Source organism: Calypte anna, chromosome 4 (genome assembly GCF_003957555.1).
Source record: "Calypte anna isolate BGI_N300 chromosome 4, bCalAnn1_v1.p, whole genome shotgun sequence".
Classification (NCBI taxonomy): domain Eukaryota; kingdom Metazoa; phylum Chordata; class Aves; order Apodiformes; family Trochilidae; genus Calypte; species Calypte anna.
In genome coordinates, this window is record NC_044247.1 from 5,923,411 (window position 1) to 5,936,060 (window position 12,650).

At 46.9% G+C, this 12,650-nt stretch overlaps 1 protein-coding gene across 2 annotated transcripts in view; it reads left to right on the plus strand.

The window, feature by feature from the left end:
* The first annotated feature begins 1,572 nt into the window (after positions 1 to 1,572).
* Positions 1,573 to 12,650, plus strand: part of FHL1 (four and a half LIM domains 1) — a 31,375-nt gene continuing 20,297 nt past the window's right edge. For both annotated transcript variants that reach the window (XM_030449374.1, XM_030449375.1), the window contains exon 1: positions 1,573 to 1,690. The gene's annotated coding sequence lies outside the window, so the exon portion shown is untranslated. The remainder of the gene's footprint in view (positions 1,691 to 12,650) is intronic.

Sequence of the window (12,650 nt, forward strand, 5' to 3'; positions counted from 1 at the left end):
CTTTTTTCCTACTGCCATGCAACACCTACTTTGTATCTCAGCACTTCCCCACTCCAGTTTCTCCTGGAGCTCTTGGCTTGATTAGTTGGAAATGTTTTGTCTGAATGTCCCATCCTTGAGGAATTTAGTTTCTGAGACTTATCCTAAGTCTTTGCAGCTGCCATCAGGAAAGTAATGTCATGCCCTGGGGGCAGGAGGCTTTTGCTAATGTTCTTGTTGAGCTGATGGATCCTTACAAGCAGCCACTCAAGAAAAGCTCTTGATAAATTAAGTTTTGTGCTTGTCGGGAGAAAAATGACCTAGAACTATTTGGATTCCCTTGAAAAGCAAATGTAAACTTCAGTCCATAATTATAAATAATGTCAGTGTTTCACATCTGTATTTTAAGCATGCCTGAAGTTACTCTTGGCAAGTGGTCACAATCTGAGCCTTGAACCTCAGGGCAATCCCAGTGCTCTCATTCCTGCTAGGAGCATTGCTAATATCAATGATGCAGTGTTGGAAGAATCTGTGGGACTTACCTGAAAGAACAGACACATACAGAAACAGAAATGCTTTTGAAGATAGATTTTTTTTTTTTTTTCTCTTAAGCAATGTTTGTTTCAGTTTACTGCCCAAGCACGAATTCCCTAGCCCATGTGTAATGATCTGCTTTCCAGGGAGACCAGTATTTATCCACCACTCACCAGGATGCCCATCAGCCTCTCCTGCCAGTGATCAGAAGCTCTGTGGCTCTGAGACACCACAAAAACCTATTTCTAGTGCAAGAGCTCCAACCCAAGCTCCTCCTGTTAAAAAACCAGACTTGCTGGACCACATATCTAATAGGAGAAGTATGGAAGAAAGTAGGGCAAAACTGAAAAACGTCTGAGCAGATAAAAAACCACAAAGCTGAGGGATGAAGAAAGCAGGGAGGAGAGGGGGAGGAAACAGACATTAATTTTGTCAGATTTGTCTGGTGTGGTGCAGCACAAAGGGGCAGATTTGTTTTAAAAATAGGAATGACTTTCTACCCGATAATACTTTTTCTCATGTCTGCTTGAAGAAAATACTCTTTCAGCATCATTTTTGCTTTGCTCTCTTCAGCTGGGTTCCTTCCCTCCCTGCAGGCTGCTGACTTGAAGAAACACATTGCTCCTGTTTGTTTTCTGTCCTGGAATCTCTCTCTTTGAACTTGAAGGTGACACATATTGTAACAGAGCTGCCAGGAAAAATCTTTATCTTTGAGAGAGGGCAGCTTGGGCAGAACGGCAAGCTGGCAACAAATCCACCCACAAACAAACTTTTTGTGCCACATTTTCCTTGTGTGAAAACTGTCCTGGAGCTCAGCTCCCGGCACTCAGGGGGATGCAGCAGGATCCCAGCGACTGCTTTTGGGCAGCAGCGGAGCAAAGTGCTGCCAAAGTGCTTGGGTTTTCCCCCTTTGGACCGTGCAGGGACCTGGGAGGAGCAGGGAGCAGGTTGTTCCCCCTCCCAGTGCTATTGGTTGGACCAAAATGTCTTTTTTTTTTTTTTTTTTTTTTTTTTCTCCTTCCCGCTATAAGTGGCAAAGCAGTGGCCATGGGGCCAGCCCGGACACCCCAGCCCAGCCCCGGGACCGAAGGACCCGCAGAGCCGAGGTTCTGTGCCCGGTCCATCCCTGCCTTTCCTCCAGGCATCCCGCAGCAGCTTCCAGGCTCTCCGGCAGGCAGTAAGCAGATGCCTCTGGTTTATCCTCTCGGATACTGAGCAGGGCAGGGAGCGTTTCAGCATCCCAGGCTCTGCAGATCTTCGGAGTTCAGGGCTTGTGCCGAGTTTTTTCTCTGCTTTGTGTGGGGAAGGGTTTGTGAGAGCAGGGCTGGGGGAATGGGAAGCCCGTGGGTGTGTAATGTCCTTCTAAAACTCGCTTTCGAGGAATTTCTTTGCGGATCACTTGAGTTATCTTTAGAAACTGCCTCTTGTTCTCTGCGGTGTTTTAGGTGTGGGAGTTCCCTAAATTCTCGTTTCTGATTTTTATTTTTTTTTGCATCTTCTTTGATCCGTGTGTTCCCTTCTGGAAGGTGGTGGCTGTGCAAGTCCAGGCAGCCACTGGAGGACAAACAGAGCTTTTAAACACAGCTTTTCTGCTTGCTTCCCAGTGGGTGTTGAGGGGGGGTTTGCAGGAGACCAGAGCTGTGTTGGGAGCTGCCAGCTCTGTGTTTGCCTGGGCAGGTGATGAGATGTGCCTGCCTGAAGCTTTTAGTAACAGCTGGGGAGGAAAGAGCCAAAGCAGTGGCTGTTTCTTGGACTCCTGGCTGATGTGTCAAGCTCGAAGTAAGGACTGATCCCTTCTGAATTGTGGGAGCAGGCTGGCAGGAGCAGAACTGGGGAATATGGAAACACAAGCTTTTACCTAATCATTAGCACATCTTTTTTTCTGTATGATGGAATATCAGGCAGTTGCAGAGCTTCTGACATGCCATGCTTGTAGCTGTGTCCGTGAATGCAAACAGTTTTATTTTTATACAATTGTTCCACCCCTGTATCTATCCAGATTTGTGGAATTCCATGTATGAGTGAAACCACTCGCCCGTGTGTTTGCAGGATGGGGGTTTCTGTCATTAATTTTTTCTTCAGCAACTAAGCAAAAGTGAAGTTGATGCCTGTGACTCTGGTCCAGTTTGCATTTTGTAAGTAGGAGCTACTCTGTGGTTTAGAAATGGCTGTGGCTGCTTTTTAAATCACTGAACCCTAGCACATGGAATGGGGGTGGGGTGGAATTTTTAAAACAATTCACCTACCAATTAATCTTTCACCTTGTTTTGAGAGGAAGAGTGTTGTTTAAAAACAGCAGCAAAAAAAGCTACCAAAAGGAAACTGATTAAATTCTTAAGCCATGATGTACAAAGCAAATAGCTGATCAAGCAACCAAATACAGCTTTTAATTTTATTCTTTTTTTAATGATAAAAGCATCCACGTACTTCACTTCTGTTACAACACTTCTCACCTCCCCCCTGTCCCAAGTACAGAATTCTTGAGTCCAAACCAGTTCTTAATTTCTCCATCAAGAACTTGGTACTGTAAAATTCATTACTAACACTTGCTAGAAAAATATGAGTTAGGTGTTTTGGAGCTCACACCAAAACTTGTGGTTTGCACACACTCCTGTCCCCCAAGAGTTCAGTGCAAAAGGAAGTTTATTGCTCAGATTTTGGGCTGCAGCTCTGAGGAGCCAGTTCAGGGCTGGGGTTTTACAGCTGATTTCTGACTTTCACTGCACTTGGGGAGTTGAGGCTGGGGGAGGTCTGTAGGATTGGGCTCTTAGGGCATTTCTAAGAGGAGAAATTACTCCTTGCTGTAAATGATGGCTTCTCTCCATGTCTGCTGGGATCTTTCTCTGCCTGGATGTAAATAATGGCAGCTGTTCAAAAGGTGACAAGGTTTAGGATGCTTAAACACTTGAAAGTAAACATTTTCCAGCCCCTCTTGGCTGGCCTTTATTTTGGAAGCAGCCTTTCCATTGAACTGTACCATGAATGGAAAATCCAGACAAACAGTATGAAACAGCTGGTGGAAGCTCTGTCAGGTCCCTGTTCACATGGATGGAGAGGCAGCTGATGCTGTAGGATGCACTTTGATATGAACCTATATCCTGTGAATAAGACTTACAGTCCATACCCATTGCACTAGGATATAACAAGCTGTAAGTAAATTGATTCTTGGGGAATTTCTTCTGTATAACACTTGTGTGAAAAGAAGGTAATTCCATGTTACAGGATATCCCATGGCCCTTTCTGTGCTTTGTGCATGCTGGTGGAAACCTGGGCTCCTTTATTGCAGTTTGGGTGCCACACCTGTCATCACCTTCCTACCTCCATCATGGGAATGAGTTCTCACCATCACTCCACACAGCTCCCAGCACTGGGGGGGAGCTGGGACGTGGCTGAAACTTCCAGTGGTTCAGTGGAGAAACCTGTGAGCCAGGGGACAATACTGTCCCCTCACCAGCAGCCTGTGTGAATGGTGTCCTCCTAAGTTCCCTCCCTTAGGGAATGCACTGGGGGGGTTGTAGTAACAATTCTTTAAAGAACCTTGGAAAATTTTTCTGATCTTTCCTGATGAGGTGATCCAGTCCACTGGACCACCACTTTTCATGGTGCTGCTGGGACCTGAAGTCCCATGAGTGTTAAATGCCTCCCCCCCAGCAGTTTGCAAGGTTTCCTGGGGCTTTGGGCATCCTCCTGAATCAGAGCAGCTTCCTGGAGAGCAATGGGCAAGTTCTGGGTGTCAGGTGCCCCAGTTTCCTCTGGGGTCACACTGAGATCTGGGTGTCCCCAGATGTGGGGAGGGTTGAGCTGTGCAGCCCATACCTCCCTCTCATGGTCCCCAGCTGTGGTCACCCTGCGCTCTGGATGTAGGAGTGCCAAGGCAGCAAAGCTGAGATTTCAGATGAGATTCTGGAACTTTAGCTGTGTGGAGTCACTTTTAGTTGAAAGGGTCATGTAAATAATGCCTATAAAATAAACCTTTTCAGACCTGATCTGTAATTTTGTAATAAAAAATGCATTTTAAGTCAAAATAACTCAGCTTGAGTCATTGGTATAACTTTTTTTTTTTCTTTTCTTTTCATTTTTCTATTACAGAAGATGCAGACAGGGAAAATAACAAAGCAGAAATGTCTGAGATCAGTCATTTCATGTCTGATCTTAGTGGAGGGAGTGTGGGAGGAAGAAAGAGACCTCATATTTCATTTAGATACCCTGATTTGGAGAGGAGGTTTAAGCAGACGCCTCTTGAGACACCAGGACTCTAAAGGATTAAATGCTATTTAGATAAATGCATGCTTCCACTTCTGCAGCATGGTTTTAGAGGGACTGTGGCATGTATTCTGGCTCCACTTTTTTTATTCCAGGGTCCTGTAAAAACCTTGTTTGCAGCCATTGGGCCAGGTGTAGGAACACTGAGGCTTCTCTGGGCTTCAGCGTCAGGATATAGCCCAGTTTTGACTCCCTGATGTGCTTTGACTGGAGGTCTTTGTAGATGGACAGTCCAGGACCAGCTCTCAGGATGTCACCCCAGCTGCCTTCTGTGGCAATAAATCAGTGTCCAGAGGCCAAAGCTGTTGAGTGATGAAATTTTTTATTCCAAAATACACTCCCTGCAAACCCTCTGCTGGTGTCCTCCAAAGGGAGCCTGCAGACTCTGCAAAAATGCTGCAGAGACTTGGGCTCTGATGTGTAAATTGGTGGAAAGAAGTCCCTCAAAGGAGGATTATGAGTTGCTCAGTGCAGGGAAGTGGTCCTGAGAGGTCTAGAGGCAGAAAGTTGGGCTGAAATGAAGTCTGCATGCTGGGAGGGTGCTGTGGAGCCCTGCAAAACAGGCAAAGAGGGGATGGGTGGTGGGCAAACCCTGTCCCAGCCTCTTACCCTCAGTCCCAGGAGATGCAGGGGCTGTGTGTACCTCCCTGGGCCTGTAGCCAAAAATCTCCTGCCAGAGATTGCCTCATTTTGGTGCTCAAAGTATTTCCCACAGAGGCTTTGCTCTGCTCCACGCTGGTATTGTGGAGAAGCACAAAAAAAAAAAAAAGCTTCTTGGTGGGGCAGCATTTACCTTTCCTGCAGTGTGTTCTGAAGCAGGATTTGGCTCTTCCAGGGGGATTCTGAGGTGTGTGGTGCCAAGTGTCCTGCCAGAGCAAATTCCTACTGTCAGAGCAGGAGGATGGATGGACAGACAGATGGATGCTCCTGTGCTTTTCCAGCTTTTTCATCTCCCTTTGGAGTGAAGGCAAATAGGGTTTGTGTTCTATGGCAGGACAGGGCCAAAATGACATGTAGGACTTTGGAGCTATTGGAAAGCAGGGCCAGGATTGCTTTCTGTCTGCACTGGAATGCAATAGGCAGGGTCCTGAGGAAGCAGAAAAGGCCAAATTAAAGAGTGCCTGGAAAAAGCTGGAGCCCCAGGGCAGGGTTCCTGACAGGGACAGAGCTGCTGCCCAGGGTGGGAAGGCTGTTGGGTTGATTTGTTCCTGACTGGAAACTTTGAGTCAGAGTTACAATCTTGGTTTGGATGCTGTCACAGAATTGCATGATTTTTCTAAACAGGCAATTCAAAACCCTCTTGATGAGTGTTTTCAGAAGACCCACTCCTTCCACAGATGTCCCTGGTCTTTTTTTGTTCCTGGAGGTGATCGTAGTGATTGGTGTCATTTGGGATCCATCCCTCTCCTCCTCCTGCTCAGGATCCTGCTGTTTGGCATGGGACTCAGCAGCTGAGGGATTAAAGGTGATGGGAGGATGGCTGCATTTGTGGTCTGCTGGGATTAAATGCACAATTCCAGGTGTCACCTGGACCTCTAAGGAAGAACAGGAAAAAACCCATTCCTGCTGGGAACAAACACTGTGGGGTGGCTTTTTGGCTTCCTTGTTTCTGCTAACTTTCCAGCCCTGGAAAGAGGAAACCTGAGCAGAGTGGAAAAGGGACTAAAATCTGTCTCTCCAGGGGCTGCTTGACAGGTATAGCTTGAAGTTTGATAATTTGGACCAAAATGTTCCCAAGCCAGTGAACCTGTTGAACTGCTGTGAGTCTGTGCTGATGCCCCTGCTGTGATGCAGATGGGGAGGAAAAACAGGAGAAATAGCTAAAAAAACCCCAAAAACCAACCAACCAACCAAAAAAAAAAAAAAAAAAGAGAGAGAAACTTCTCCCCTGGAAAATCCTCCCACTTCAAGACGTCAAAGACGTTCTTGCTTTATGATGCTTTGAGATGAGGGGAGCTTCAAATCAGATGATGGCTGCATGGGGGTTGGGAGACCACTGCTCCCAAGAGATCCCATGTGCTCCAGGGGTGCAGGGATCTATAATCCACCTCTTTTGCTTCAAGCTGGCTTTAATGCTGAAGCAGCTGCCCCAGATTGTGAGGGTTCCTGTGTTACACCAGTGTCTAAGCAACAGAGGACTTAGAGCTTCTGGCAGAGCAAGAATTGCTCTCCAGTGTTTTGCTTGGACAGAGACAACAAGAAATCCCCTCAGCCATCCGGAACTCTGTCTGAGGGACAAGGGTGCTGGATGTGCCTTTCTTTCTTTGCTAAGAAAAACAGAAGTGGTTCCTGACAGTAAATCCATGGCTGGTCCAGCCCACAGTGGTTGCTAGTTGGTTTTTCTGCAGGGATTTGGTTCCCAGCTCTTCCCCATTGTCTTCATTTGGGAATATTCAATTTTCCTGTGCTTCCAGTGGTCTCTGACCAAAGATCTCTTTATGAGTAACTCTGAAACCACCCTAAATATAGCTCCCCCTCTGCAGAAAGGCATGCTGGGGTGGGAGAAAATAATGTACTTTATTTTAAATAAATGCCTCAAATGGTGGGAGGGAGCCATTTGGACTTGGCAGAGTACTTGCAAGGCATTTGCTATTTGTTTGACTTGGGTCTGGCTGCCCCTGGCAGTTGTTACCATCAGTCGCCTTTCTTATCTCCTCTTTTCTATAATAAACATTGGAGCAAAGGTTTGGAATTAGTCACTTCTGAGGCACTGCCTGCCTTTCCAGCTGCTGTCTTATCGTCTCATTTTGGACTCTCAAGACTTTTCCACTTTGTTCCGTGCCTCTTGGTTTGCCCCTCTTTGACTGACATCTCAAAGAGCTCTTTAAAACACCCCGTAGCTCTGTCATTCCCAGAGATGTGCTGGGTGCTACAGAAATTTTTCTAGCATGACTTACCAAATCCAGTGGATGTGCTGGATGAGTTCTGGCTGTTCTCAGTTCAGATGAACTGGCTGCAGGGGCAGGGTTGGGATTCTGGAAGCATCCTGGAGGCCTTGGCACCGTGTCCTGCTCTTTAGTACAGTCAGTGGTTTGAGGGAATGCAAACACAGACAGCACCTCCAGAAGCACAGGGATGTGTGGTCCTCATTCAGAAACCTGAGTAATTCCTACTGATTTGCTTCCACTTTAAAATGTCCTGGTTCTCTTGACCTGGTGTTGCTTCTGACAGTACTGAAGGAGAGGGAGTAATGAGCAGCCCAGGGTGCAAGAATCTCACTCACTCTTTTCTGGTCTCTTCTCACTTTAAAAATACACAGAGCTCTATAATTCACTCAACACATGCAAATATTCTTTCCTATCTACCCTTGCTCTGCCAACAGAAAGCCAGACATGTTTCCCCTCTGGAACAGCCTGCCAGGTAAATACCACTTGATGGATAAATGGATTTCAGTGCCACCTCTGGAAATGGCAGCATTGGAGCAGGGGACACAACAGCTCCTCATGGTCAACCTGCAGTGGGACAAAGGCAGTCAGTGGGGATGCAAATCTGTTTAGTTCTGGATGGATTTTTTTTTGTTGTTGTTGGATGCTTGAGTATGTCAACCACCTCTTGCCATAATCTCCCCTCATTAGCACCATATAATTTTTCAACTGAAGGCAGAAAGTGCAGCTCTTGATCCACCTCTGTGGTGGGATGGGTTTTTTTGCACTGGGTAGGAGACACAGCCTGCCTGCTGTCACTTGAGAAAGATGGACCTGGGGGCTTGGCCATGGATCTTGACCAATATTCCAGCTTGCTGGATGGTGGTGTTCAGTTCAAGGTAGAATTTTCTTTCTTGCAAAAACAAATTTAGTGAAAAAAACCCCAACAAATCACTCACCTTTGTTAAATATAAGTGGCAACCTGGGCAGCTTCCAAGCTGTGTCTTGGCTCGGGTCTAGTTGTGACAGAAAAGGGACACTGCTGATCTCTTCCAAGCATTCTAGGGGTGGCAGATCAGAGCACACAAATACCTTGGGGTTAGTTCTGCCTCCCTGACTTCTCAGTGCCCTTTGTGTTGATTCCTGTGATGATGAATGGGAAATTCCTGGCCAAGAGACAGCAAACCCTATAACTGTCCTGTGTCTTCATAGTCCTGACATGTGAAATGAAGCTGATGAAGGCTGGTGTTAATGGATATGCTAGTGTCAGCCCCTCCTGATAACTGCTTTGGGGAAAGGTTTCTTGATTGATGGCTGGTGAGGATTGCAAACAGCATCTCCCTGTGATTATCTGATGTGCTGGAGGAGGCTCTAACACCTCTCTGGTGTCTGGGATGGCAGGAGGCAGCCAGGGAGTGTCACCTGTGTCTGAGTCAAGGCTGTGCCTCAAGAGCTCTTTTTCTCAGTTTCATGGCACTGGGGTCAGCCCAAAATCAGCTTTCCCTCCCACCTCCAGTGCCAGCAGATTCTGTCTCCATGGCAGTGCCTGTAAATAGCATCCTCTGCTCTCCCAGGCTGTGTTGGTGCTGAGTGTGGTGAAACTCTGTGTGCTTCACTAGACCCTGCACCAAACAACCAACAAATCTGTTAGAAATCAGTGAGTAATTTGTTGTGGTTACCAGGGAGATTGCCAAGTGCAAATTCAACCTGAAAGAGCTCTGAGCTCATGCTCTCAGCAGCAGTGGTGCCTGAGCTGGAGCAGAGATGGGAAGGGACCAATGTCAGTAATGCTTCCATTCCACCAGCATTTGGGTGTTATATGAGATGCTTTGCCAGAGAACTTTTGCCTTTATTCCATGTGTTATTTCACTTAAGTGTGTGAGGCTGATGGCTGAGCCTGAGCTTTTTACAATGCCTGGAAATTTGGCTTCCTCTGTCATCTCCCCTGTCTTGGAAACCTATCCCTGTGCAGGGATTGTGGGGAATACTGAGATGCTTGACTTGTAGATAAGGGCTGAGTTTAAACGGTTAGATAGGTGTATCTGATGAGCCTCTCCCCTGCTGCTGCTCCTCCAGGGGCTGGAGAAAGCATCTGAAAATCCTCACACTCCCCTGCAACATACCTGGGGCAGGAGCTTGAGAATTTGGGCTTTGCCATTATTCCCCACTGCAGTGTCCCCAGTGTGAGTAGAGCAGGACTTGAGTTTTGAAGGGCTGATGCCAGTGGCAGGGGTTGGCAGCTTTCTGTGTCTGTCCAGCCTTGCAGTTTCTCCCAGGAATAAGTCCTCAGGGAATCCTAGGTGTGAGGACAGCCAGGGCTTGGGCAGCCACTGGGGTCACCTCCTGCCAGGGCACAGCAGGCAGGGTGGGAGCAGCCACTGCAAGCAGCAGAATGATTTTCTTTCTCTCTGCTGCAGAGTGCAGAGCTGGGGGATGGAAACTGGGTGATGGAAACTGGGGTTGGAGGGGGCTCTGGCAGGGCTGCTGGCAGTGCCAGTGGGAAAAGCAGGACAAGGAGGTTGTGCTGCACTGGGTCTCTCTGGAGGTGCAGACAGGGCTCCGATAGTATCATGCACCTTTCTCTGCTAAAATAAAGATGTTTGCAGGTGTACTTGCATTAAATGAATTAATTTTTTTCTGAAGAAATACAATTTTTACCTAGGGATGTCTGTCTGTAGGAGGAAGTGCTGCACTTGGATGCTGTAGGGAAGAGGCTGACAAAGGTGTGGCAGTGGTCTCTCTGCTCCCTTTTTTTGGTTTTTGCTCCCCATTGCTGAGCTATCAAATACATGAAATAGCATAGAAATACATCAGCATATCACCTGGCAGCTGTCTTGATAAAGCAATCCATAAACCACTTACTAGAAGTCCACTAATGGCTTTCACTGAATCTTTTAAGGCGTAGTTACCAGTGACTGAAAACAGATAACACAAAAGCTGAGCCCCTGAAATGTAATCCATGAACCAAGTCACATAGTCACATGGTGCAAAAACACTATCTTTTTTTTTTCCCTTTTTTTTTTTTTTTTTTTTTTTTGGGTGAGGGGTAACCTCATGGCTTTCTGAAGCAAGGGATGAAAGTTGCACTTCTAAAACCAGCATTGGTATTTTTGTCTTTTGGAAGTCTTCTGTTATAATTTTACAAGCATGGAGCAATCTGTCTTTGTGTTCTTCCAAGCCTGTTGGTGGTTATCTTCCAGATCCTCTCTTGAGCCATCATGGAAAGTGGTTTGGTGACATGACCAAGTTCCTCAGCATCACAGGCAGCTGTGTCACAGCCACCAATGCATTCAGTCACCAGCTCTTAGGAAGGGCTTCATGAAACCCTAACAACCAACTGGAGCAGGTTGGCATTTGAAAGAAGGCCATTTTTCCATGAGGAGTTTAAATAAGATTTAAGTGAAAGAGTCCTGAGTTCACCCCCCCGCACCTCTGCCTTTGATAGCCCCAGCAGTGCTCTCACGCTGTGCCTGGGCCATGGCTGGGTTTGGGTCTCTGTGACTCTGCTGCATAGCTCAGCCCTGTGTCCTTGTGCCCCTGTGTCCCTGGCCACTGTGTCCCCCAGGCTGCTCGTAACTGATCTGCCAGGCAGCTAAACAAACCTACAAATGCCACCCTGGCATTTTATCCCTTGCTTTCAGCAGCTCTTTGGAGATGAGGCACTGGGTGTCTAACACACGTGTCAATTATTTGCAGGTGGTGGTTGAGTTTTCCTTTGCTGCCTCTTTTCTGTGGGGTGGAACAAAGGGGGTTAGTGGTTGGGGTTGGCATCTCTGTAGGTTTGCAGTGTGCCCCCATCCCAGTGTTTCACCTCCTTGCTATCAAGGTGTGTTTGTTTTTTGGCTACCTCTGGGCAATTAAAAACTTTGCTGTGCTTTACAGACCCTGGAGTTGGCCAGGACCAATCTAACCTTGCTCAACACTGGCATAAAGCAGGCAAAACCTTGCTCCTGGGCTTTCACAGCTGAGAGGGTGATTTGGCTTAAGAGATGTAACATGATCAAAGGGATGGTGGAGTGGTTGGCAGGGAAAGTCCTGGATGATTTGGAAGCCTCACCCTTTCCCAGTTATCCAGCAGTGGAACATGGGTGCTTGTGGGCTCTCAGGAAATTGTGGTTTTAAAAGAAAGCAAGCCACTGTTTCACATCTGCTTTAACTTTTTGACAGTTTTCTCTGGCACTCGTGTGCAATTAGCACTGTTTTTTGTCACATGGAGCCAGTCCTCTTATAGTTTGATTTGGACAGTAGTTTGACAGCTAGCAGCAATTGTATTGAGAAGGGCTGTTTCTCTTTGCAGACTGTTGCTCATTGTCCCCAAATTTATTGCCTCACTGCTGCTTGAAAAAGAAAACAAAATAATTTTGGGGGCCTGGATCCAGCCCCAGAGCAGAGGATGGCTTAATCAAAGTCATAAGTAGTTGTACCAACCCCAGTTTGTTTATTTCTGTGCTCAAAATCAAGGACTCTTTTAAGTATCTTATTTTTCTTATTTCCAAAGTTTGTATTTAATAAATACAGCAGCCGATAAAGTTTGCCCATTGCTGCAGGACTGAGCATTGGTGGAAATGCTGCAACCTGGAGTGCTGCTGTGAGAGCCTCAGTGGGAGCAAGGGAGAGGGGATGGGAGGGGATGGGACCTCCTCTTGCCTCTGAGCATCCTGGCCCTGCCCTGTGAAGGTGGGGATGAAGGTATTTGCTGATTCAGCAAATGGGAAGCAAATTAAATTTAGCAGCTTAAATATTGCCTCTCCATATCGATCTGTCTCTTGCCAAGTATTAGTCTACTACTCTGAGTATTTCCAAAGACACAAAGGCAACTGAAATACTGCTCAGTTACTCAAAAACTGGAGTGGGAGGGTGTTGTGGGGAGGAGAATTCCCTTGTCCCCCATTTCTGAAAGAAACTCCATCCTGCAGATCAGAGCACTCAGCTGCAAACCAGGGCTGGGCTCCTGCTTGTGGACTGAGAGCTTCTCTCTCTGGTTTTAGCTGAAACTGAATCTTAACCCTG